Source organism: Oryctolagus cuniculus, chromosome 18 (assembly GCF_051225735.1).
Source record: "Oryctolagus cuniculus isolate XC-2025 breed Fujian yellow rabbit chromosome 18, ASM5122573v1, whole genome shotgun sequence".
Taxonomy (NCBI): Eukaryota; Metazoa; Chordata; class Mammalia; order Lagomorpha; family Leporidae; genus Oryctolagus; species Oryctolagus cuniculus.
Window position 1 is genome coordinate 46,696,354 of NC_142884.1, and position 24,098 is coordinate 46,720,451.

Consider the following 24,098-nt stretch of genomic DNA (forward strand, 5'->3'; position numbering starts at 1 on the left):
TGTGTCAAAAGCATGTTCCAGATGTGTCTTCAGCCAACCACAGATAAGGTAACCCAACCAGTCCCTCTCTGTAAGGGACTAGCTGACGATTTGTTTAAACAGCAAAGATTCTAAATGTACATTGATCAAGCATTATTTAGCATCACTTAAGCAAGAATGGTACATGAAATCAATATTTCATTGATTAATTTACTTTACGAGTAGTGATTGGCAGGATCAGGGACTGATAGGAACTAAAGTCCAAAGCCAAAGTTGGGGGCTCCATGTTAAAATAGGCATAGTTAGCCAGCGCCGCGGCTCACTAGGCTAATCCTCCATCTGCGGCACCGGCACAATGGGTTCTAGTCCCAGTTGGGACGCCAAATTCTGTCCCGGTTGCCCCTCTTTCAGGCCAGCTCTCTGCTGTGGCCCGGGAGTGCAGTGGAGGATAGCCCAAGTCCTTGGGCCCTGCACCCGCATGGGAGACCAGGAGGAAGCACCTGGCTCCTGGCTTCGGATCGGCACAGCATGCCGGCAGCAACACACCAGCTGTAGCAGCCACTTGGGAGGTGAACCAATGGAAAAAGGAAGACCTTTCTTTCTCTCTCTCTGTCTCTCTCTCTGTCTCTCTCTGTCTCTCTCTCTCTGTCTCTCTCTCACTGTCTAACTCTGCCTGTCAAAAATAAATAAATAAAATAAAATAGGCATAGTTAGAGTGTGTGAGGGTAGCCAGCAGAGTAGCTAGAAGGTATCTGTTGAGAGAAAGGCCCTCCTGGCATTTCCAGAGGATCCTTGTTTCCACGTGGTAAATTTCACACATTGTTCTGTCTCTCTGCTCTCCAGGTCGAAAAGAAACAAGCAGAGCAAGCTAAAGATTGGGAGGTGGGGGGAGCAAGGGCAGGGTCAGGGAGAACGTCAATACTACCTATTGGAAAATGGCATTGAGAAGTCTATGGGGGGGGGGCGGCACTGTGGCTCAGTGGGTTAAAGCCCCCACCTGCAACACCGACATCCCATATGGGTACCAGTTCGAGTCCTGGTTGTTGCACTTCTGATCCAGCTCTCTGCTGATGTGCCTGAGAAAGCAGCTGGAAGATGCCCCAAGTCCTTGGGCCCCTGCACCCGTCTGGGACACCTGGAAGAAGCTTCTGGCTCCTGGCTTCTGGCTTCAGAACAGCTCAGCAGATCCATTGCAGCCAGGAGTGAACCAATGGATGGAAGACCTCTCTCTCTCTCTCTCTCTCTCTCTCTCTCTACTTCTCCCTGTAACTCTGTCCTTCAAATAAATAAAATAGATCTTTAAAAATCTTCTACTGCTTTCCCAGGCCATAGCAGAGAGCTGGATCAGAAGTGGTACAGTGGCTGAGATCCCACATCAGGGTGCCTACATTTGGTCCCAGCTGTGTCCCTAATTGCAGCTTCCTGCTACCGAACACCCTGGAAGACAGCAAGTGATAGCTCAAGTGGTTGATTCCCTGACACTCGTGTGGGAGACCTGGACTGAATTCCCAACTCTGCTTAGGACTGGCCCAGCCTCTGTTCTTGTGAGCATCTGAGGATCACCAGAGGATAAGAGATCTCCATCTTTATATCTGCCTCTCTTTGTGTCTCTCTGCCTTTCTGACACATTAATAAATTAATTTTTTTTTTTTTTTTTTTTTTTTTTGACAGGCAGAGTGGACAGTGAGAGAGAGAGACAGAGAGAGAAAGGTCTTCCTTTGCCGCTGGTTCACCCTCCAATGGCCGCCGCTGCAGCCGGCGCACCGCGCTGATCCTGGCAGGAGCCAGGAGCCAGGTGCTTTTCCTGGTCTCCCATGGGGTGCAGGGCCCAAGCACCTGGGCCATCCTCCACTGCACTCCCTGGCCATAGCAGAGAGCTGGCCTGGAAGAGGGGCAACCGGGACAGAATCCGGCGCCCCAACCGGGACTAGAACCCGGTGTGCCGGCGCCGCAAGGTGGAGGATTAGCCTATTGAGCCACGGCGCCGGCTATTAATAAATTAATTTTTAAAGTATTCTTAGAAAAACAAACCCACGGATGAGGAAGAGGAAGAGAAAGTGTGCATCTCCCCAGAAGGTGAAGTAGTTAATTCTTAGTCTACAATGATTTCTAATGGACTTCCTGTTTTTATAGCTTATAGTCCTTTGTTTTATTTTCTGTGCCATTTGATTATTGAAACAACACAAGAACGACTATTTTTTTTTACTGACAAGATGTTGTCTCAAAGATAAATGGTTATAATGGAATGACTGAGTTGGAAGAGTCTTTAGATATCATTGATCTTATTCCATTGTATAGCTGTGGAGACTGATGCCTGGGGAGAATAAGTGGTTTGCCTAAGCCCAAATACAAATTTTTTTAAAGATTTATTTATTTATTTATTTATTTATTTGAAATACAGAATTACACAGAGGAAAGGCAAAGAGAGAGGTCTTCTCTCCGCTGGTTCACTCCCCAGTTGGCTACTCCGATCTGAAGCCAGGAGCTTCTTCTTGGTCTCTCACATGGGTGCAGGGACCCAAGCACTTGGGCCATCTTCTACTGCTTTCCCAGGACATAGCAGAGAGCTGGATCAGAAGTGGAACAGCTGGGACTCGAACCAGCAACCATATGGGATGCCGGCAGTGCAAGCGGTGGCTTTACCCGCTACACCACAGCGCCGGCCCCAAGCCCCACCGGTAATTAACAGCAGTCTTTTGAGTTTAGACTTTCTAACAAGTGGCCATGAAAGGGGTCCAAGCAAGCTTTCCTTAGGATACTGGCACCAAAAGTACTCAGGACAGTGATGGACAAGTTAGTCTTTCTGTCACATCAACTGTAACAGCAGAAAGGGTTCAAGGACTACTTAAATTCTCATAAAACAGAGGTCAGTTATAGAAGGACAGGCAAGGCGAATCAACCAAATCCCTCAAACATGAACTCTCGAGAACTATCCCTTGCTCAATTTCATTCCTCTAATGTTAACAAAACTCTGCTAAGTACGGATACGCAGCAGATCAAGATTAATAAATAGACCAGGATTACTTATAATTGACCCATTCATTGTTTCTATGCAGATGGTTCTACTAAGTATGTGAAAACAATTTGTTCTCTTAAATAGGTTATATATTCCCTTCCCTCAATCTTGTTTACACTATTAATTTGCTTAGCAAACCCTTTTTTCCATATCTAGTACAAAGGTAAACTTCAACCCAGCCAGGGGATCTGAATTATTCATGCATTCTAAATTAGCAGGGTCCAGATTAATGAGGTTTTACTCTACTTTTTATCCTCAACTACCTTCCCTTGGGGCACAGAGTCATAGCTTTCCTCTTTCCCTTCCCTATTATCATAAGCTATATCCCCCTAGTGATAACCCTTGAAAGGGGCACCTGGTTACAGTCTCACCAGGGCTGCTCTGAAGGCAATGAAAAGAAACACAAGTGGTTACAGAGCTCCAGGCTTCCTGTTACCCCATCCTGGTTCAAATCTGGTCAGTGAGCAGCCTTCAAAAGTTGACAACCAGCTTCATTTCCTTCTCTCCCACATTCCGTATTTTATAAAGAGCTTGGATACCATGAGCCATTGGCTAGGGTGGAGACAGAATCAGAGAAAGCTTTAAAAGATGGCTCAAGATCACTTTGGTGGTTGCACAGGGTACTTCAAAATGTTTGTGGGAAAATGGATTAAAAGATAATTTTATGTTGCTGCAAAAGAAATTTGAAATCCATGCATTCGCCAGGTCTTTAAAAAGTCTATGGAAATATGTATTATGCATGGATATCAAAACATTTTTGCACCAATATAAACTTCTGTTTTAATTCCAATTTTCCATGAAATTTTTGAAGTGCCCATGTATTCTGTGAAAAATAGAACTGCCACTCCATGAGGCAGCACGAGATGGTTTTTTCATTATACCTTGCTCTATGGTGTTAGATAGAGGTAGACATTTTAAATGCTATTTTCTGTGTACAATTCATGAACATTATCTTCCCTCCCCAAAAAAAATCTGTAGGAAAAGAGATTTTCCTCTGTCTCTCTCTCTCTCTTCCCCTCACCCTCCCTCCCCCGCTCTGCCAATGTCATCTTTATGATGTGAAAATAACTATTTTGAGATTGGAGCAATCTGTGAAAACTAAAAGCAAAGAAATGGTGTGTGTTTACCCAAGGTAAGTATGTCAGCACCAGGCACATAAGAACGTGGACATTGCTGAGGATTAGCTGAAAGCCAGCCGCCGTATGCATGCTCATTTCCTCTTTTACTGCTTAATTCCCCCACGATGCCATCTGATCAGTTCCCGAATGTCCCCTGTGTCTTTGCCTTAACAATCGAGCCTGGTAGGCCATTCCACACATTTGTGATTCTCCGCATGAAAAAAATGCTTCCTGACATCTGTTCTGAATTTGTTTCTCTTTAATTTCCATTTATGCTCCCTTATCCTAACATCTGTGTCATTCTGAAAACAGTAACTCAGACTGACGTTATCTGTGCCATTTACAATTTTATATTCCCCAGCTAGAAGTTCCTCTTAACCGTGTCGTGGATGTGGAGACGGGTTGATGCTCAATCCAGCGAGTGGGGCTCAGCTGTGACTCCAGAGGATTCAGGAGAGAGGGCAGCCCCCTGATCATTTCCCAATATCTTTTTCAAAAGAGAAGCCAGGGGGTCAAACCCAGATAAACACAGTCTTTCAGCTGGAAGTCTCTCTGCTGCGGGCTGCGGCCTCTCCCCGGCCCTTCCAAGCAGAGCTGTACGGTACTCCTAGTATTTCAAGGCTTACCCACCCACTTTTTAAACAGCCACTTTCCAGCAAGATCCAGAGCCTAGAGAGTTTCATCTGCTCAAGAAACTTTAGATGAATGAATGGGTGAACAAAAGCGGGTAGGTTAATGACAAGAAGGAAAGAATGGAAGGAAAGAAGATCAGCTGTTTCTTAGAAAACAAATGAAGAAAGAATCAAGAACTCAAAACCAGGCCTAAAATATCACATTCTCCTGAAATTTGGTTGTTAGGAGTCATAATTTGGAGGCTCAAAATGTCTGTGCAGTCCCACAATCCCAACTCTTCAGGGAAATCTCTCTCTCCAGCAGGAGTGTGGCAAGTTCATCCTGTGCCCAAGTCATTTACATAAATTCTAATCATTGCAACAGAAGGCCACTTTCTCAACACTGCCACATATTTGTATTACAGTTTCCAAATCTGCACCCCCAGTTGTTATCTTCACCATGAGCTTAAAAGCACACACTTGAAATGTGTTCAGAGAGCCACGTGCTCCCCCCACAAGAGGCACAAGGCTTTCAACTTGACAAAAATAATTCAATCTTTCAATCAAGAAATTTCTTTCTGTTGCACAACTACCATGTACTGGGCAGGCATTGTGGCACATGCTCAGAATATAATGAGGAAAAAACAGACATGGTCTCCACCCTGGTGGGACTTAAAAGTCTAGTAAGAGAGGCAGAAAAAAAAAAAATAAGCACAAATAGGAAAGCCAATCCAATTAACCTCTAATTGCACATTGTGGTCAATGCTGGAAAGGAGAAGATCAGGGAGTTACAAGAGAGACAGCTGTTTTTAGATTGAGTATTCAAAGAGTAACCACAAAATGTAATCTCACAATAAATACATAACGAAAGTAGCCATGGACATCCTGAATGATGAGCTGGCCAAATGTAGGAGCCACTACCAGCCACGAGTCAGTGGAGAAGAAACAGGGAGAAAGAGAAGTTAGGAGTCAAACTCCTACATTACGGCGGAGACAGCCCTCTGCATTGGCATTAATGGGAGTGGAGATACAAGTCAGGGCCCCGACCCTTGCTTGTTTTCAAACATAAAACAATTTGTAGAACGTTGCTCTTAAAGCCCAAAGCAGAGAGCCTGATGAAGGCTCGAGATGTCAGGAAAGGCTTTGAGAAAGAGAAGAGATGCAGGCAGGGCTGAGAACGCCATGGCCTCTCGCTTTGACAACAGCTGTAGCCTACTGCCTTTCAGGTAGCCAGAATGAAACCCCCAAAATGGAAATTTGGCAACGTCACCTCAACGCTTAAACCCCTCAAGAGCCCTCCCTCTCCTCAGGATGAAAGCTAAATTCACTCCCTCATCATCTGGGTCCTGCACACTTACTCAGCCACATCTCTCCAAACTCTCCACCAACCCTCCTTACCCACAAAACTGCTGCTCCACTCACACCAACTGCCTTCCGTTCCGTGAATACGCGCCATGCTGTTTGAAGATGCTGTCTCCTCCCCCTGGACCACTTTTTTTTTTTTTTTGGACAGGCAGAGTGGACAGTGTGAGAGAGAGAGGGACAGAGAGAAAGGTCTTCCTTTGCCGTTGGTTCACCCTCCAATGGCCGCTGCGGCAGGTGCGCTGCGGCCGGTGCACCATGCTGATCGGAAGCCAGGAGCCAGGTGCCTCTCCTGGTCTCCCATGCGGGTGCAGGGCCCAAGCACTTGGGCCATCCTCCACTGCACTCCTGGCCACAGCAGAGAGCTGGCCTGGAAGAGGGGCAACTGGGACAGAATCCGGTGCCCCGACAGGGACTAGAACCCGGTGTGCTGGCGCCACAGGCGGAAGATTAGCCTAGTGAGCCACAGCACTGGCCCTGGATCACTCTTTAACCTTCCACGTGACTACTGCCTGGCAAGCTTTCTCTGAGCCTCTCTGGGGTGTTGGTTGGGAGCCTTTCCTATATGCTCTGACAACTATAGTTCCTGTAGCATGACCCGAATCACACTGTATTATAACCACCTGTGTAATCATAACCCCCTAGATCATAAGCTCAGTGAACGCAGAGCTCATGTGAGTCCTTTAGAAACAACTAACAAGCGAATGTTGGCTAAGTTGTTGAATCGTATTACCGACCTGAAAAATCTCTGGCCAGAGAAACTAAGTCTCACTAGTAAGATGATATTAGCACCCAATTGATGCCACCCAAGCTTTATCACTGAAATAATAGCAATTTGAAGAGGAGACTCTCTCCCAAATATGCCACATGTGGTCACATATGCAATGGTGACCCCATAAGATTATATCATTTAGAGGTTAGGCAGCTTGCAATGCCAGCATCCTATACCAGAGTGCGATTTGACTCGCAGCTCTTCCACTCCCAATCCAGTTTCTTGCTAATATGCATGGGAAGGGGCCTGCGCCGCGGCTCACTTGGCTAATCCTCCACCTTGCAGCGCCAGCACACGGAGTTCTAGTCCTGGTCGGGGCGCCGGATTCTGTCCCGGTTGCTCCTCTTCCAGTCCAGCTCTCTGCTGTGGCCTGGGAGGGCAGTGGAGGATGGCCCAAGTGCTTGGGCCCTGCACCCGCATGGGAGACCAGAAGAAGCACCTGGCTCCCGGCTTCAGATCAGTGTGGTGCGCAGGCCTCGGCGCGCCGGCCGCAGCAGCCCTTTCTCTCTGTCTCTCTCTCACTGTCCACTCTGCCTGTCAAAAATAAAAAAAAAAATATGCATGGGAGGGCAGCAGACGGTGGCCCTAGTGCTTAGGCCTCTGCCATCCACGTGGGAGAGCTGGATAGAGTTCTTGGCACCTGACTTTTGTTTGGCCCAGCCCTGGCTGTTGCCAGGATATGAAGAACATCTCTCCCTCTCCCTCTCTCTCTCTGATGCTCTGCCTTTCAAATCAATAAATATTTCAATAAAAGATTATATCATCTAGTGATAGCATAGCCAATATCAATCATACTTGCCAAGTATGTTTTATAATGTGCACGTAATGATGAAATTTCCCAATGACAAATTTTCCATGATGTAAGCAACACATGATTGTATAAAATAGAGAATTCCCAAGAAATGGAGCCCAGAGTTCTGCCTCCTGGCATTGAGGAAGAAGTTGAAAGAAGGTAAGAAAATGGAGAAAGCAGGAAGGGGTGTTTTGCCATTTCCCCGATGACGCCAGTCTTGACATCAGAATGTCCACGAAAAGCACAGCTGCCTTCTCCCCCTCCCCCGCCCCAAGTTATGATGGTCTCCCTGAGTCAGGATCCCATTTTTCCCTCTTGCAATTATTTATGGGGCACTGGGTTTAAATAAAGAATCCACTCTTTTGGAGAAAATCATTGTATGTTTCAAAAAATGTGTTGGAAACATTTGGTATATGGATCTTGTTTTTAACTAAGTTCCGTTCTGTGAGTAATAGGTAAGTTTTCTCTCATAGTTATATCATACTAAAGCTTATTCAGATGTGATAACGTTTTTGCTGCTGTATCTTGGCAACATGATTTATTCTGCAAATGCTCTGTTACCGTCTCACAAAGCTGTACCATCTGGGTTGAATTAATAGGCTACCCAGAGAAATAAATGAGAATGGTCTCCCATAATTAACATGTAGGTAAAGTATATTTAACAGATTATTATAATTAATATGTCAGTTACTGATTTCATGCTAAATAGAATTGTGAACACAAGATATTAAGATGAGCTACCCTCTCTGTGTGTGCCTCAAAAATGCAATGGGGAGAGAAATGAGGGCATGGAGTTCAGTATCAATAAAATTGACCTTAACATTAAGAACATCAGATGCCAAAACTCTAAGCAAACAGTGACAATGTCAGGCATTATAAGCTGGGAGCAGCAAATTACTGGTTTCATAAATTCAGAGTTTATACCAGAGATGTCCAGAATATCCCAGATGTGACCTGCAAAAAAGCACGAGAATGCGCTTAATTTATACACAGCTGAAGGGCGCCCATCGAAAGGAAGGGGGTGGGGGTGGGGAGGGAAGGGGGAGGAAAGACAAAGAGAAGAAGCGGATTTGCTCCTGATGCCAGCCTGAGCTCCTGCTGCTCAGCACCGTATGCAAAATTCACTTTGAGTGAGAAAACCCACTAGGGAGCCCCCGAGGCATGGGAATTTCGGGGAGCATAGGCATCCATGTTGGATCCTCATGGGGAGTGGGTAGAGCCTGTTATTGTCAACTGGCTTGGATGGCAATGGACAGGGTCATGGGAAAGAAGGCATCAGGGGCCAGGGAGACAAGAGAGGGTGCCTCCCTGTCCTTTAACTTGTCTTTCATGACAAATTCCTCTATCAAGATTACCAAGTTCCATTTCTTTCAAAGCTTCTGGGGAAAGGAGAGGTGCTTTTCGGTGGAGATTCTCATGGGGATCCTAAAGTGTTAACTCACCCCATCACAACGGCCACTCTTTTGGATACAGGTTCATGCAGTTTTTCCATGATGGATATATATATATGTGTGTGTGTGTGTGTGTTTCATGCAACAATAAAATTTTTTAAATATGTGTATGTGTGTACATGTGTCTTGTGATTAAAGAAAAAATATGAATTTGTTTACATCTCTCTAGGTCTTCCTAGTCATTGAGAGGAAGTATTTTTCTAGGCAATTTTATTGTCCCCTACTCCTCATCACCACCCAGAGACCAGAAAGTGTTAGGGAATTTCCTTGCTTTCTCATGGACTTTGAGCTTCTGTTAAAATCCTAAGTCTGGTTTCAACAGGCACGTCCAAGTTGTCAGATACTGTTGGGGAAACAGCAGAGCTTTCATTGGCCTCCAAGGTAAGGCCACATTTCCGGAGAAGATCTCAAGGGGATGAGCCGCATCTCCTAACTCCAGCTAGCAGAGGAGCTGTACAGAGCTCCCCATCCAAGGCCTGCTTCTGGAACTCCCTAATTGATGAGCAAATGAATTCATGAATCCTCCAAGCTGAGCCTCCTTTAGGGAGTCCCCAAGGGCAGAGTTCAGCATGTTTCCAAGACAATCAGACCATCAGAGAAACACAGATACAGTCAAACGGAACATGTGTCTCAAGGATGTATAGTGTTTAGTCTTTAGAAACAGAACAGTGCTTCTCTTCTGTTTCTCAATAGCACAAAGGAGGGAGCAAATACTATGCTAGTCCAGGAGGATTGTAAAGAGGAAGCATCAGGTTAGAGGAGGAAAAAAATGGGAATCTGTTCGATTGGATGAGGGAAGGCTAGGGAAACTCAAAAACAAGAATTGCTCTTAATCAACGAAGAGAATTCTGACATGAGGGGAGCTACTCCCTCCAGCTAGCTCACTGCTTCTTTCTGGAGCTGCATAGTTCTCCCCTCTGCTTGGTCCTTCTACCAGTCTTATGCTCTTTTTCTCTGCAGTGTGACCTTTTCTTCTCCATCCGCCCATGAGATGGTGTGGTTCCAGCTTTTCAGCCTTCCCAATTGAGCCGTCCCAACCCAAACCTGATCTGTGTTCTGATGCTACAAAGCCACTCCCCAGGACAGAATCTAATTGGCTGAGCTTGAGTCAGGGGTTCAACCCTGGCCCAATTGTCTATACTAGGAAAAAACAAAACACATGTTTCCCTCAGCAAAGGGTAGAGGGAACAACTTTATAGGAGGGAGGAAGGGGGAGATGGAGTTGATTAAAATCATTTGATTGAAATTTCTATCCTATCCTGTCAACGTACAATGGCAACGTGGAATGCTATTTGGTTTTTTAATTTTATTTACTCAGTTTATTTGAAAAACATAGAGACAGAGATCTTCCATCCACTGGTTCACTCCCCCAAGCACCCACACAGCAGGAGTTAAGCCAGGCCAAAGCCAAGAGCTGAGACCTCAGTCCAGATCGAGCATGTGGGTGGCAGGAACTCAACCACTTGAGCCACACTCAGTGTCTGATAGGGTGCACATTAGCAGGAAGCTGGAATCGGGAACAGAATCTAGACTCGAACCCAAACACTCTAATGTGGGACGCGAGGGTCCTAAACAGCATCTTAACAGCTACGTCAAATGTATGCTATTGCCATCTGCTTTTTATTTTAGGGGAGTTGTCTTCCTTAACCCAAAGTACCTTAGGTTGATTCACTCTGGTTTCTCGAACACCTTTTCTAATGGCATTTTTCCATTTGAAACAGTATTCTCCCAAGACATGAAATGGCATAAGAAAAGAGTGTACCTAACTACCATGCTGCTATAGCCACTGTGAGTAGGGTGCCTCATGTGTTGTCGGTGATCTGTTTTGTCTATAACTTTAGTCACAGTGCTTGACTCATAGTTGAGGTTCAAAAACTAGTTGTGTGGCCGGCGCCGCGGCTCACTAGGCTAATCCTCCACCTAGCGGTGCCGGCACACCAGGTTCTAGTCCCAGTCGGGGCGCCGGATTCTGTCCCGGTTGCCCCTCTTCCAGGCCAGCTCTCTGCTGTGGCCCGGGAGTGCAGTGGAGGATGGCCCAGGTGCTTGGGCCCTGCACCCCATGGGAGACCAGGAAAAGCACCTGGCTCCTGGCTCCTGCCATCGGATCAGCGCGGTGCGCCGGCCGCAGCGCGCCGGCCGCGGCGGCCATTGGAGGGTGAACCAACGGCAAAGGAAGACCTTTCTCTCTGTCTGTCTCTCTCACTGTCCACTCTGCCTGTCAAAAAAAAAAAAAAAAAAAGCATACCATTCCAAAAAAAAAAAAAAAAAAACTAGTTGTGAAGGGGACAAACCACTCAATGCAGCTCTGCCTAGGCTGTAAACCTCTGACACCACCACCTCAGTCAATCTCAAAAGTCCCCCGCACGCTGTTAACACACACTGGTTTCAGCCTTTGGCTGTGGGCATCACTGGGAGTGTAACCAGTCCCTGCCTGGTTGGGCAGCAGCTCCCAAGCCCCAGCTGATGCCTGCAGGTGGGCAGCCTGTGTTCAGACGGGAGATGTGCACAGCTTGGAAAGTTGGCTCCAAGTCTGCCACAATAAACATAAGCGCTGCATCCCTCAAGGGAAGACGGGACTCAGATGAGCTCTTGAATATAAAGGAGGCTCCAGTGGGAGTGTGTTAACCAGAGCAACGGAGAAGGCACCGTGTCCTCGTGCCCAAACCATCTCAGCCCAGGAGAAAGAGCCAAATCTAGCAGGCTCTAGGATATTGCATTGGAATCCTTTAGTAATACCAGAAATGGTCTCTCACGCATTCAATCTAAAATACAGAAGCATATTTGACCCTCTAGTTCCACTTTCAGGGATCTGCTTTACCAAAATATTCAGTCATGTGAGCACACATATACATAGAGTATATACAGATAGATGCACACACACACACACACGCACACAAGGGTATTCACTGCAGCAGGATTTAAAACAATATTTGTTTTAAAATGGAAGCAATAGAGATGTCCATCAGCCTGAGAATGACAAAGTAAAATATATAGCTCCATATCAGGATTAAATGTAGCCATCAAAAGCACCGCAGTAGATCTATATGCACCACTGACAGGGAAAGGAGCCAAGATACATGATTCTACTTTTGTTTACGAATGAAGAGTACAAGCAATGTGACTATACTTACCAATGCTGTGTTGTATATTTGAAATTTAGTAAGAGAGCAGACCTTAAGTACGCTCACTGCAAAAAAAATTTAAAAAAAGAAAGGAGAGAAAAAGGGAGTAAGAAGAAAGGAGAGAAGGAAGGGAAGGAGAGAAGGAAGGAAAAGAGAGGAAGGAATGAATATGGTAATTATATGTGGTGTTGGATATGTTAATTATCTTGATTAGGGAAATATACAGGTTAGAAGCATCAAGCTGAAGCCGGGCCGCAGCTCACTAGCCTAATCCTCCGCCTGCGGCGCCGGCACCCCAGGTTCTAGTCCTGGTTAGAGCGCCGGATTCTGTCCCAGTTGCTCCTCTTCCAGTCCAGCTCTCTGCTGTGGCCTGGGAAGGCAGTGGAGGATGGCCCAAGTGCTGGCCCTGCACCCGCAGGGGAGACCAGGAGAAGTATCTGGCTCCTGGCTTCGGATCGGCGCAGCGCGCTGGCCGTAGCGGCCGTTTGAGGGGTGAACCAACAGAAGGAAGACCTTTCTTTCCGTCTCTCTCTCTCTCACTGTCCACTCTGCCTGTCCAAAAAAAAAAGAAGCATCAAGCTGATACGATACTGCCAATACACACAATTTTATTTGTCCATTATACTTCAATAAAATTGGAGGAAAATAAAAACTCTGTCCATGTATTGTGGAAACACTGTAAATCCATGGAAAAGAATTGAAAAAATATTCACCCAATTTAAAACTGATTACTAGAGTGAGAAAGCCATATTAGGAGCCATTAGGGGGGTAGAATTTTAACACTGTCTAATCCTGCTTGTCTATTTCTATGTTGAGTTTTTATAAGCACACTTCCTTTTATAATTCTCCAAAAGTTTTCAAAAATAAGGAAAACAGAAAACAAGTTAAAACTTAGTAACCATCCTCCCCATATAAAGAGTCTGAGTTTCAGATACTAAGTAATTTAGTGCAGTCTCATGTGTACTTCAAAGTGGAGCCACTGTAATTCTGTATAGCTGTATGAAGCAATGGCTTAAGCTGCATCATGACAGATTTAAGTTGGATGCACAGATTCAAACCATTATAGACTGGAAGCCATTGTGCCCCATTAGTGGAGTAATTTATAACATCAGTGATGTCAAATGTGGCCTTTCTTGTCTCCCACCATTAGGTTTATATATGGCTCACTTATAAGCTGTATGACCTTGAGCAAAACATATAACTTTTCCATATTTCACTATGTTTGTTTGTAAATTGGCATAATAATAACATCTACTCTACAGGGCCATTATCAAAATACAAACAGCACATGTTAATGCAGTGTCTGTGACATGGTAAGTCCTCAAAAATCTTAACCAGCAAATATGTATCATTCATAAAAGATTTTGTAAACATATTAAAGATATGTCATTTGTCCCGGTTCTTACTATGTAACCTAGAATTCCCAGGGGCCCATGGCTGGTTTTTTGTTGTTGTTGTTGCTTAATCAATTAATTTGAAAGACAGAGTGACAGAGAGAGAGAGACACAGAGAGAGATCTTGCATCTGCTGGTTCACTCCCCAAATGCCAACAGTTGGGGCTAGGCCAGGCCAAAGCCTGAAGCCAGGAACTCCATCTGGGTCTCCTGCATACTTGGAGCCATCATCCACTGCTTTCCCTGGTGTATTAGCAAGGAGCTGCAGCCAAAGTGGAAGAACCGGGATGTGAACCAGCAATCCGATATGGGATGCCGGTGTCACAAGTCCATGACTGGTTTTCTGCAAGCCACCCAGAATTACATTGAAAACTTGATGGGAAAGAGTACATTTCTGGGGTCGGCGCTGTGGCTCACTTGGTTAATCCTTTGCCTGCGGTGCCGGCATCCCATATGGGTGCCGGGTTCTAGTCCCGGTTGCTCCTCTTCCAGTCCAGTTCTCTGCTGTGGCCCGGGAGGGCAGTGGAGGATGGCCCAAGTGCTTGGGTCCTGCACCCGCATGGGAGACCAGGAGGAAGCACCTGACTCCTGGCTTCAGATCGGCGCAGCGCTGGCCGTAGCGACCATTTGGGGGGTGAACCAATGGAAAGGAAGACCTTTCTCTCTGTCTCTCTCTCTCTCACTGTCTAACTCTGTCAAGAGAAAAAAAAAAAAAAGTACATTTCTTTCTATGGAGAAGGAGTACAAACTTACCACATCCTCAGAGATGTTCCCCAAACTCAGGACCCCAGGCTGGAGGCGCCATCTTAATGAGGACAGGAGTTCTTTGCAATCTCCCACCCAGTACCACAGATCCTTGGAAGCTTTCCATCAACTCTGCAGAGCCAGCTGCTCCGGGCCTTTTTGCCTCCCTGCTAGGGATCCTAAGGCTACCTTCTTCCATGGGTTGAGTCTGCCCTGGGCTGCCCAACCAGTCAATCTCATGAAGTTAGAATAAATATAGTCTAACAACAGGCAGATAAACTCACAAAGACATTTTTGTCACTGAACTGACCAGCTTGGCTGAGTTAATCAGTGAAACCACTGAATTAGGACAATTTTAATTTCAGGTGACAGAAAGTCAACTCTCAAAGAAAAAGAAGAGAAGTCATTCCTATAAACACCAACAGGAGAGCATGTAATTTCAGGCCTCTATCCAGGTGCTCAAGCACTATCATCAAGAATCTGTCTCCATTTCTCATTTCTGCTTTATTCTGGGTTGGCTTCCTCTCAGGTGATCAGGTGGCAACGATGAAGCTTGGCAGCTCCGAGTTAGTAACCCCAGCAAAAATGACAGCTTCTCTTTCCTCACAGTGCCAGCCAACGTCCAAGTTTTACTCCCATTAGCCCACCTGGCCAAGGGCTCACCTCTGAACCATGTACCATGGCCAAGGAAGAGGATGTTCAGGTTTGATTGGTTCTCTCAAGGCCTGCCCTGGAGTTAGGGCATAGAGTCCCCCCACATGGAGCCACATGAACTAGAACTGAGTAAAGGATGGTTCTTCACAGAATATCGGGGTGCCGTTCCCACAAGAAGGGAGAATGCATGTTGGATTGGACATCTATTTGCTAACTTGTTATTCATCATCTCAAAGTCACAGCCCCTGTGTGGGTCTATCCAAATCACAATAGCCAAGTCTTCTCAGATGGAAGCCTCCCAACCCAATCCGGATTCGGAAGAACCATGCCCCAAGTCCAGGCCAAAGACTTCCAATCAAGGGATGGTGGCAGCTCCTGGGACAGATAAGCCACACAGACGTGGTTTCTGCTCCCTAACATCCTCTCCGTAGCTCTCCACGGCGTTTTTCAAGGCTTGCATTAGCCTGTCAGAAGGGAAGGATTAACATGTATTTTGATTTCTGTTGAAAACACGTTGTTTCAGAAATAAAGTTGGCATGGCAGGCATCTTGGTTGATTTAATCTCTGACACAGGAAGCTTATTTATAGCATCACAGCCTTCTGAATGTTTAAAAACTCAAGCATTCGAAGCCTGCTGTGCTTTTTCTGTGAAGTATGGAACGGCACTAAATGAATAATGCCACCTGGCCAGCGACACAGGCACGATGCAGAATCAGACACAGCTTTCATCTGCTCCTGGTGTGCGTGAACTCCCTTCTGCCAGGGCTCGATCCATCCTCCAGGATGGTTCCCGTGCCCCCAGTCCACACCCCCAATACAGAGTTCCTGGAGAGGAGGGCCTGGCTACTTACCCCTCTTCTCAATCTGCCCTCCCTACCATCTCCTCAAAGGCTAGAGAAGATCTGAGCCCATTAAGCTTCTCTGTGCTGCCCGTCACTGCCAAGACCACTGGTTCTACTGGCAGTCCTGTGGCATCAGACACGTGTCAAGAATCTTTTTCAGAAATGGCATTAAAGCAAGCTAAGCCATTTTTCTCATTTTTCAGGTCAGATCGAGTCACAGTACATTTTCCCCTAACAACTAAATCTCACTAAAAATAGATATTGATGATAAGAATGTGGGTTAATTTAAGCATTTAAGTCTGCTTTCCTGTCTCAGGAAAAATTGATTATACTCAAGTTAAAAAGTAAGTTGTTCTGGGTGCAGGTAAAAGCAGCTGGGCAAATGACATCCTTTAGGGTAGAGGATCCCATATGATGACTCCAACTTATAAACATTTGATAGTAATTCATAAGCAAGCACCAAAAGACTCCATATTAAACCTGAAAGGAAGCCGGCGCCGCGGCTCACTAGGCTAATCCTCCGCCTTGCAGCGCCAGCACACGGAGTTCTAGTCCTGGTCGGGGCGCCAGATTCTGTCCCGGTTGCCCCTCTTCCAGGCCAGCTCTCTGCTGTGGCCAGGGAGTGCAGTGGAGGATGGTCCAAGTACTTGGGCCCTGCACCCCATGCGAGACCAAGATAAGTACCTGGGTCCTGCCATCGGATCAGCGCAGAGCGCCGGCCGCAGCGGCCATTGGAGGGTGAATCAATGGCAAAGAAAGACCTTTCTCTCTGTCTCTCTCTCTCACTGTCCACTCTGCCTGTCCAAAAAAAAAAAAAAAACACCTGAAAGGAGTATGCTTTGACAGGTCAAAGGATCAGAGCATTTTTTTTTTTAAATCTCAATGTCAGAGGCCTGCGCCGCAGCTCACTTGGCTAATCCTCCGCCTGCGGCGCTGGCACCCCGGGTTCTAGTTCTGGTAGGGGCACCAGATACTGTCCCAGTTGCTCCTGTTCCAGTCCAGCTCTCTACTGTGGCCCAGGAAAGCAGCAGAGGATGGCCCAAGTGCTTGGGCCCTGCACCCGTATGGGAGCACCTGGCTCCTGGCTCCTGGCGAAGGAAGGAAGACCTTTCTCTCTGTCTCACTAATTCTGCCTGTCAAAAAAAAAAAAGAAAAGATAAATCTCAATGTCAGAGGTTATGATTTTGACATTTAGATGGAAAACAGGCTGCACGCAGCTGAGATCAAACTAATACCACCTCTTTCTAGACTCTAGCTCAGAGCAATTTCATATCAGGACTTTAAACAAATGGTCACAAAAGAGCTAGAAACTTACTCTCCATTCCCGATCAAAGCTTGATTACAGAAAAGTTCTAAGCAGGGGAAGAAAGTTTTCAAAGCCAGACTGGGGGACTCTGGAAGGGGCACATGACAACCCCCATGAATGACTAATGTTGATAACTATGACAACAGCCACAAATCAAGGCAAACGGTCTCAGAAGCACAAGAGTTTTTAAACATGTAAATTCTGAAATGGACAAATACACGTATACCCAAGAGAGTTCCACTGTGATAAGAGGACACAGAATGATACCTTGGCTGTGGCATTAAAAGCGGGTTTGAATGCCAAAGGCAACAAGTACATGACCACGAGCAACTCATTCCTCCCCACTAATCCTCGGCTTCTTCACCAGTGCAGTGGCAAGAACACAATCGACATCAACAGGCTGTCATGAGAATTAGACGAGAAGATGAAGACCAACTGGGAAGACGGCTCCTGAGGATTCTTCAAACAACCTGCATTGTACCATGACAGATGTTCTGTTGCCCCCAAAGCTCAAGCCCGTAAGGGTGACCTGGATCCTCTAATTGGATCCCATTTCCGCTGTGCTCCAGGCCCCCGGGTGACTGCGCTCTACGGAGGTGCAAGGGAACCTCCAAACTTTCACAGGGAAATGAGATGAAAGCTTAAGTTTATTTTGGTGCAAATAAATATTGAAATCATATTTATTTATGTATTTATTTGTTCATTTAAAACTATTATTTAACACTATTTCATAGTTTTCTCATAATACACACTTTCTGTGAACTTTGTTAAGACTCCTCTCATAGTTTTTTTGTCTGCAGCAAACACTCCTAGATTTTCAACTTCGTCCTTGAACATCTTCAGAATGACCAAGTTTCTCTCCTTGTGACAAAGATTCTCTTCTTGTGGCCAACATTGTGGCATAGCAGGTTAAGCCACCAATTGCAATGCCAAAATCCCTAGAGACACCAGTTCAAGTTCCAACTGCTGGACTTCTGATCCAGCTTCCTGCTTGGGAAAGAACTGGAAGATGACCTAAGTACTTGGGCCCTTGTACCCATGTGGGAGACCTGGAAGAAGCTCCTGGCTTCTGGCTTCAGCCTGGTCCAACACTGGCCATTGTGGTCATCTGGGGAGAGACCAGTGAATAGATGATCTCTCTCTCTCTCTCTCTCTCTCTCTCTGCAAAATAAATACATAAATTAAAAAAAAAAAAAAGATTCTCCTCTTGATCAAACTTTGGCCAAGTCCCCAGGTCCAGTTTTATCAAGTGCCTTGCCAAGTTGGTTTATCTGGAATTCTCTACCCTTGATATCTGAGCACATTCCTGGTCAGGTCCCTCCTCCTCCACCATCCCCCAGGTGAAGTCTGATCACTCTGGTCTGTGTTCTACAGGAGCCCTGTTGGGTTGGTTAAATCAGAATCCCACCCACCCCTGTCATGACTCTTGAAATTGCCTCTTGGTAAATCCACCACACCTCTGCTCCCTTGACTATAAATTCCTACCCTTCCTTCTTGTGTTCAGAGTTCAGCCTGATCTCTCATCCCTACCACAAAGTCCTATTGTAACAGCCCAGCTTGAAATAACCCTTCCTTACACTTTTTAACAGGCTTCATGAATTATCCTTAACATGTACCTTCACTGAACCTGAGAGGCTATCCCTAAGTGACCCAGGCTGGGTTCCTTGCAAGCAGGTGCTGAGATGGAATGTGGCATACAGGAGATTCACGGGGGAATTGGAGAGGCAACAGCATGGGAGCATGGATAGGTCTTGTGCCTGCCTTCTGTGTCTTTGGGAGAAGTAGCTCTTCTTCTCCACCCATGGGTGGAGGTGGTGCACTCACAGCATCCCGACTGCCAGGGGCAGAGCAACAGGTCCTTCCTTGGAGGAGGATCTGAGTGGCACATGCTGGTGCTCACCACCCCGAGGCAACCCCAATTCCCTTATAAACCCTGGGAAGTGGAGCTTTGCTTTTCCTTCTCACACTAGGCTGAAGGACTCCTTGTCTCTCTCTTTGCCTCTTTCATTTCCATTCTTCTCTTTCCTCCAAGATCTCTAGTGCAGTGAAGTCCATGCAATTCCGACTTTCAGACAAACCTTCTTAAGAGATTACAGACTCCATTTCAGCACTGCAGTGACCCCAGCTCCCCCCCCCCCGCCACTCCCTGATTACTCCAACCCTGGTTCACCTTCCTCCCTGTCCTCAACTTGAACCATTCTTCGTGACTTCAATGCCCAGTGGAGTTGACTTCAACAGCCAATATCTTGGCCTCTCAGTTGCTCCATCTCCTCATTTCCAGTTGAGCACTAGCATGCCTCAACCTCCACCCTCCATTTGCAACTCACCCTACATTTTCATTCTTTTCACAACTTATGCCTTTGGGATGCAGTTCAGACCTGTGTATTTGTTTGTTTGTCTGTCTGACCTCTCCCCCACTTTCCTGAATAAAGGCTCCAAGAAATCAGGGTCGTTTTCTGCTGGTTCACTGTTTCCTCTCCATCAGAATGTGCTTGGCCTATACCTCAATAAGCATTTGTTGAGTGGATGCGTGAATGAATGAATCACAGAGAGCTGCTCTTCTTGGGATAATAAGAAACACTGAAATAAAATTTTAGAATGAATTATCCTTTTTCCCTGAGTGAGTCAACTTTAATTCATCTGCCTGCCTCTCAGAGCCCTGTCTATGCCCACACCCCATAGGCTGGAGATCTGATTCAGTCCTTCCCTCTCAGCTATGCAAAACTGAGAGCATAGCAGGTGGGGATTTGTTGGAAGTCTCAGAGAAGGAGTCCTCAGGCAAGGCCAATGTCAAGATCCAGATCTCCAGACTCCCTACTTAACCATCACAACTCCCTCTGTTGTTTCTGATGGTCTTAACCATAAGATGATGTTTATTTCACTGAGTAGCACTGGAGAAAGATCAGATCTCATGGAGGACTGGCCTCAAATTTCAGCTTTTTGCCTTATAGCTGGTGGCTATGGCAGTTTCCCATCCTCAGAAACCGGGATGCTCACTTCTTGTCTGCAGGGGTAGGAGGCTTAACAGAAGCATCAAACACTCAATGAACACTTGTCATTGCAATACAGCCTTCGTTTCCGTTTCTGGAGGTTGAGCCAGCCACAGAAAGGAAGAAGCAGGGAGTGTTCTTAACACCAGACCCTTAAAACCCTCCTCCTCCTCCTCCAGCCTCTCCGCTCATTGACCCTTCCCCCACCCTCGTGAATCCATTACATTACTCTGGCTCTCATGCTTTGTGCAGAGATTGCTCTGTTGGCTCTGTTGGTTACGTTTGGACTTGGAACATCCCATGACCCTGAAAAGGACACAGAGTATCGGTAACTGAGCCAGTCCCAGACCAGGAGTCAAAGATTAGGATTCAGATCATGGCTCTTGGACCCACTGGCAGCCAATGCTCAGGCCAACATTTTTTCCCTCTGCTCCTCAGTTTTCTCCCCCATAGAATGAAGGTGATGGTCAGCCGTGGGGGCCAGCGATGCACAGTCTTAACAAAACAAGACGCGGGAGTCACAGACTTGGTTCCTCTGCTGACTAACCAAACACTGGATCGCTCAGGACACAGACTTCCTATTTCCAGGTCACAGTGCCTCATCTTAAAATGGAGATGATGGGCTGGCACCGCGGCTCACTAGACTAATCTTCCGCCTGTGGCGCCAGCACCCCGGGATCTAGTCCCGGTCGGGGCACTGGATACTGTCCCAGTCGCTCCTCTTCCAGTCCAGCTCTCTGCTGTGGCCCGGGAGGGCAGTGGAGGATGGCCCAAGTGCTTGGGCCCTGCACCCACATGGGAGACCAGGAGGAAGTGCCTGGCTCCTGGCTTCAGATTGGCACAGCGCACCAGCAGCAACACACCGGCCATAGCAGCCACTTGGAGGGTGAACCAACAGAAAAAGGAAGACCTTTCTCTCTGTCTGTCTCTCTCTCTCTCTCTCTGTCTAACTCTGCCTGTCAAAAAAAAAAAAAATGGAGATGATGGTGCCTCTCTCCTAGGCAGTTACAGAGATTAACTGAGCTAGCAAACAAGTCTAGAAAACTTATATGCCAAGTACAAGTCTAAGAGCTTTACAAGGATAAAAGGAATTTACAGATGAGAAAACAGGCACAGAGAGGTTAGGTAACTAGGCCAAAGTTACCCAGCTAGGAGTCAGCTTCCAACCATCTGGAGCCAGGTCTGCATGCACTTTAACTTCTGCTGCCTCCCATGACACCTACAAAGCGCTTCACATAGTGCTCCACACATAGTAAGTACTCAATAAACGGCAGCTCTTATTACTACTTTACAGGGTTTCTGTGAACAGAAACAAACGAGTTGCCTTAAAATACTCAGGAAATTGTCAATAAAATAAAAACAGAAGTCAGCAACGCAAGTGGCATGATTATACTCAGCGCACCTGAAATGACAGTTACCTAACCCCGTGTCCTAAATCAGAGGTCGGGAGCCCAAATCCAGCTGCCATCTGTTTGTGCAAATAAGGCTCTATTGGAACAGAGCCATGCATGTTTGTGTGCATATTCTCTGCAGCTGATCTTACGCTGCGGCAGTGGGGGTGAGTACTTCCAACAGAGAGCGTATGGCTCGCAAAGACTAAATTATACAGAAAATGTTTGCTGAACCCTATCCTAAATCACTTATTTGGAATACAGTTCCTCAATAGTCAAAACATTTGTTTACTAGGTAATGTAAGATGTGATGCAAAAACAACAATAAAAATACTTATTAACTTGGGAATCATAATAAAGCCACAGTGAGGACATCCTACTGGACCTGAGTGCTTGTCCTGCACTGGTAGTAGCTCGGTGTCTACTGCCTAGTCTAACTTACTCTTCATAATAAGTTGTACAATGGTATCATTCCCATTTTGCAGATGAAGAGACTGAGCCTCAGAGAGTTTAAGGACACACAGCTAAAAAGTATAAATGGGGAGCCAGAACTCAAACCCAGATACGAAGCCCCCTATCCGTAACCCCTTCTGTCTGTGGCCTGCAGGTTCTGCCCTCTTCCAGGGAGAGTAACTCACTCCTTACTCTGGCTCAGGGTGATTGTAGGAACAAATTAAGTCTGAATGGTTATCCTCATCAATAGCAAAACACCCACTGCCATTCTTTGCCCTATCTTTTCCCCAACCTCTTGCTTTCTTTCCAGAGAGAAAGGGCAGGCCTGATTCCTCCCCACAACACACACATACACAGACCTCGGTGTTGTGTACCAAGCTGAGGTGGATTACCGCACTGGAACAGATAGGAAATCAATATGTAGATAGGTTTTCTTTTTTTTTTTTTTTTCAAGTTTGCACTTAAGTCACTTTGGCCAATTGTCAAAATGTCAAGTGGGGGTTTTCTCTCCTCTTTTCCCTCCTGCCTCCTTCTCTGCCTCCTCACATTTCATGGTGTGCACACTGTTTTTGTTGGCCCTGCTACTGAAGAGGGAGAAATCCATCGGTTTCATTAGCTCTTTGAAAAACGAGGTGGGACCATGTTGGCGGGGTGACGAGGTCACCAAGAGTCATTTATCATTTTCGATGAGGCATAATGAACTCCTCGAAGCTGGGCTCTAATTTAATTGTCTTCTACTTAATTGAGAAGAAGGAAACCTGTTCCAAGGTACTGACCGAAGGTGTTTTTATTGAAACCTAGATGCTTCTTATTTGTATTCTCTCGGGGACAGAAAACAACATCCGCTCAGGCCTTCTCACTCTCACTCACCACATCTTTATTTTGTGCTTAGTGAAGTCTCCATTTTCCCTTCCAAAGTGACCCATCTCCTTTCGGTAAACGGCACTGCCATTCTTGCAGGAGCACAGACCAAAAATATAAGCGTCAACCTTGATTCCTCACACCCCAAAGCCTCATCAGCGAGCCTCTCAACAGGCCTTATCCAGTCCACCAAAGATAACCGCTTCTCACCGTGCCTGGCTAAACCCGCCTGGAGCCAGGAGATCACCAACAGGTGCCAGTGCTCTCCCTGCCTCCCCACTTCCTTTCTCGAAAATTCCTTGTCCATCCGGCAGCCCAAGTGCAGAAAATCAGATGATACCACGGGAGTCAGCCATCAATTGCTTCAGCACCGATTACCATCAAACCCAGCAGTTTAAGATTTAAAAAAGCGAGCATTTGCCGCCTTACACACTTTCTGGAAATCGGGAACTGGAGAACAGCTTAGCTGGGTGCTGCTGACTCTGAGTCCTTCCTAAGGCTCCAGTCAAGACATCGCTTGGAGCAGCCACATTCATCTGCACGCCCAGCAGAGGCTGGGCTGTTGGCAGGAGACCTCAGTCCCTTGCAAAACAACCATTCATTCCTAAAGCTGCTTGAATGTCCCCATGGCTTCCTCCAGAGTGAAGGAACCAAGAAAGAACAACACAGAAACCCCAGTGTTGCGGTTAGTGTTGTGGCAGATGAACACCCGTTCCAGTCCCAGCTGCTATATTTCCCATCCAGCTACCTGCTAAGGGCCTCGGAAAGCAACAGAAGATGGCTCAAGTGCTTAGGACCCTGCACCCACATGGGAGGTATGGATCGAATTCTAGGCTCCTGGCTTCCGCCCCGCCCAGTCCTTCCTGTTGTGGTCAATTAGGGAAGTGAACCAGGGGATGAAAGATATGTCTCTCTCCCTCCCTCTCTCTCTCTCCCTTTCTATCCCAATATCTTTTTTTATTTTAAGAATTATTTATTTATTTATAATCTTGAAAATCAGAGAGAGAGAGAGAAAGAAAGAGCTCTTTTATCTGCTGGTTCACTCCCCAGATGGCTGCAATGACCAGCAATGGGCCCAGCAAAAGCCAGGAGCCAGGAGCTTTATCTAGGTCTCCCACATGGGTGGCAGGGGGCGCAGGCACCTGGGCCATCTTCTGCTACTTTTCCCAAGCCCTTAGTAAGGAGCTGGATTGGAAGTGGAGCAGCTAGAACTCTAACCGGAGCTTACATGGGATGCCA

General features: G+C 46.4%; 1 long non-coding RNA gene across 4 annotated transcripts in view; it reads right to left on the reverse strand.

The window, feature by feature from the left end:
* Positions 1 to 24,098, reverse strand: part of LOC149120951 (uncharacterized) — a 121,776-nt gene that overhangs the window by 47,988 nt on the left and 49,690 nt on the right. For 2 of the 4 annotated variants that reach the window (XR_016225137.1, XR_016225136.1), the window contains exon 1: positions 6,123 to 6,707. The exons of 1 other annotated variant lie outside the window; for it this stretch is intronic. This is a non-coding gene — a long non-coding RNA (uncharacterized LOC149120951). Of the gene's footprint in view, positions 1 to 6,122; positions 6,708 to 24,098 lie in introns of those variants that run through there. One more of the 4 variants, XR_016225138.1, reaches the window with a different exon arrangement.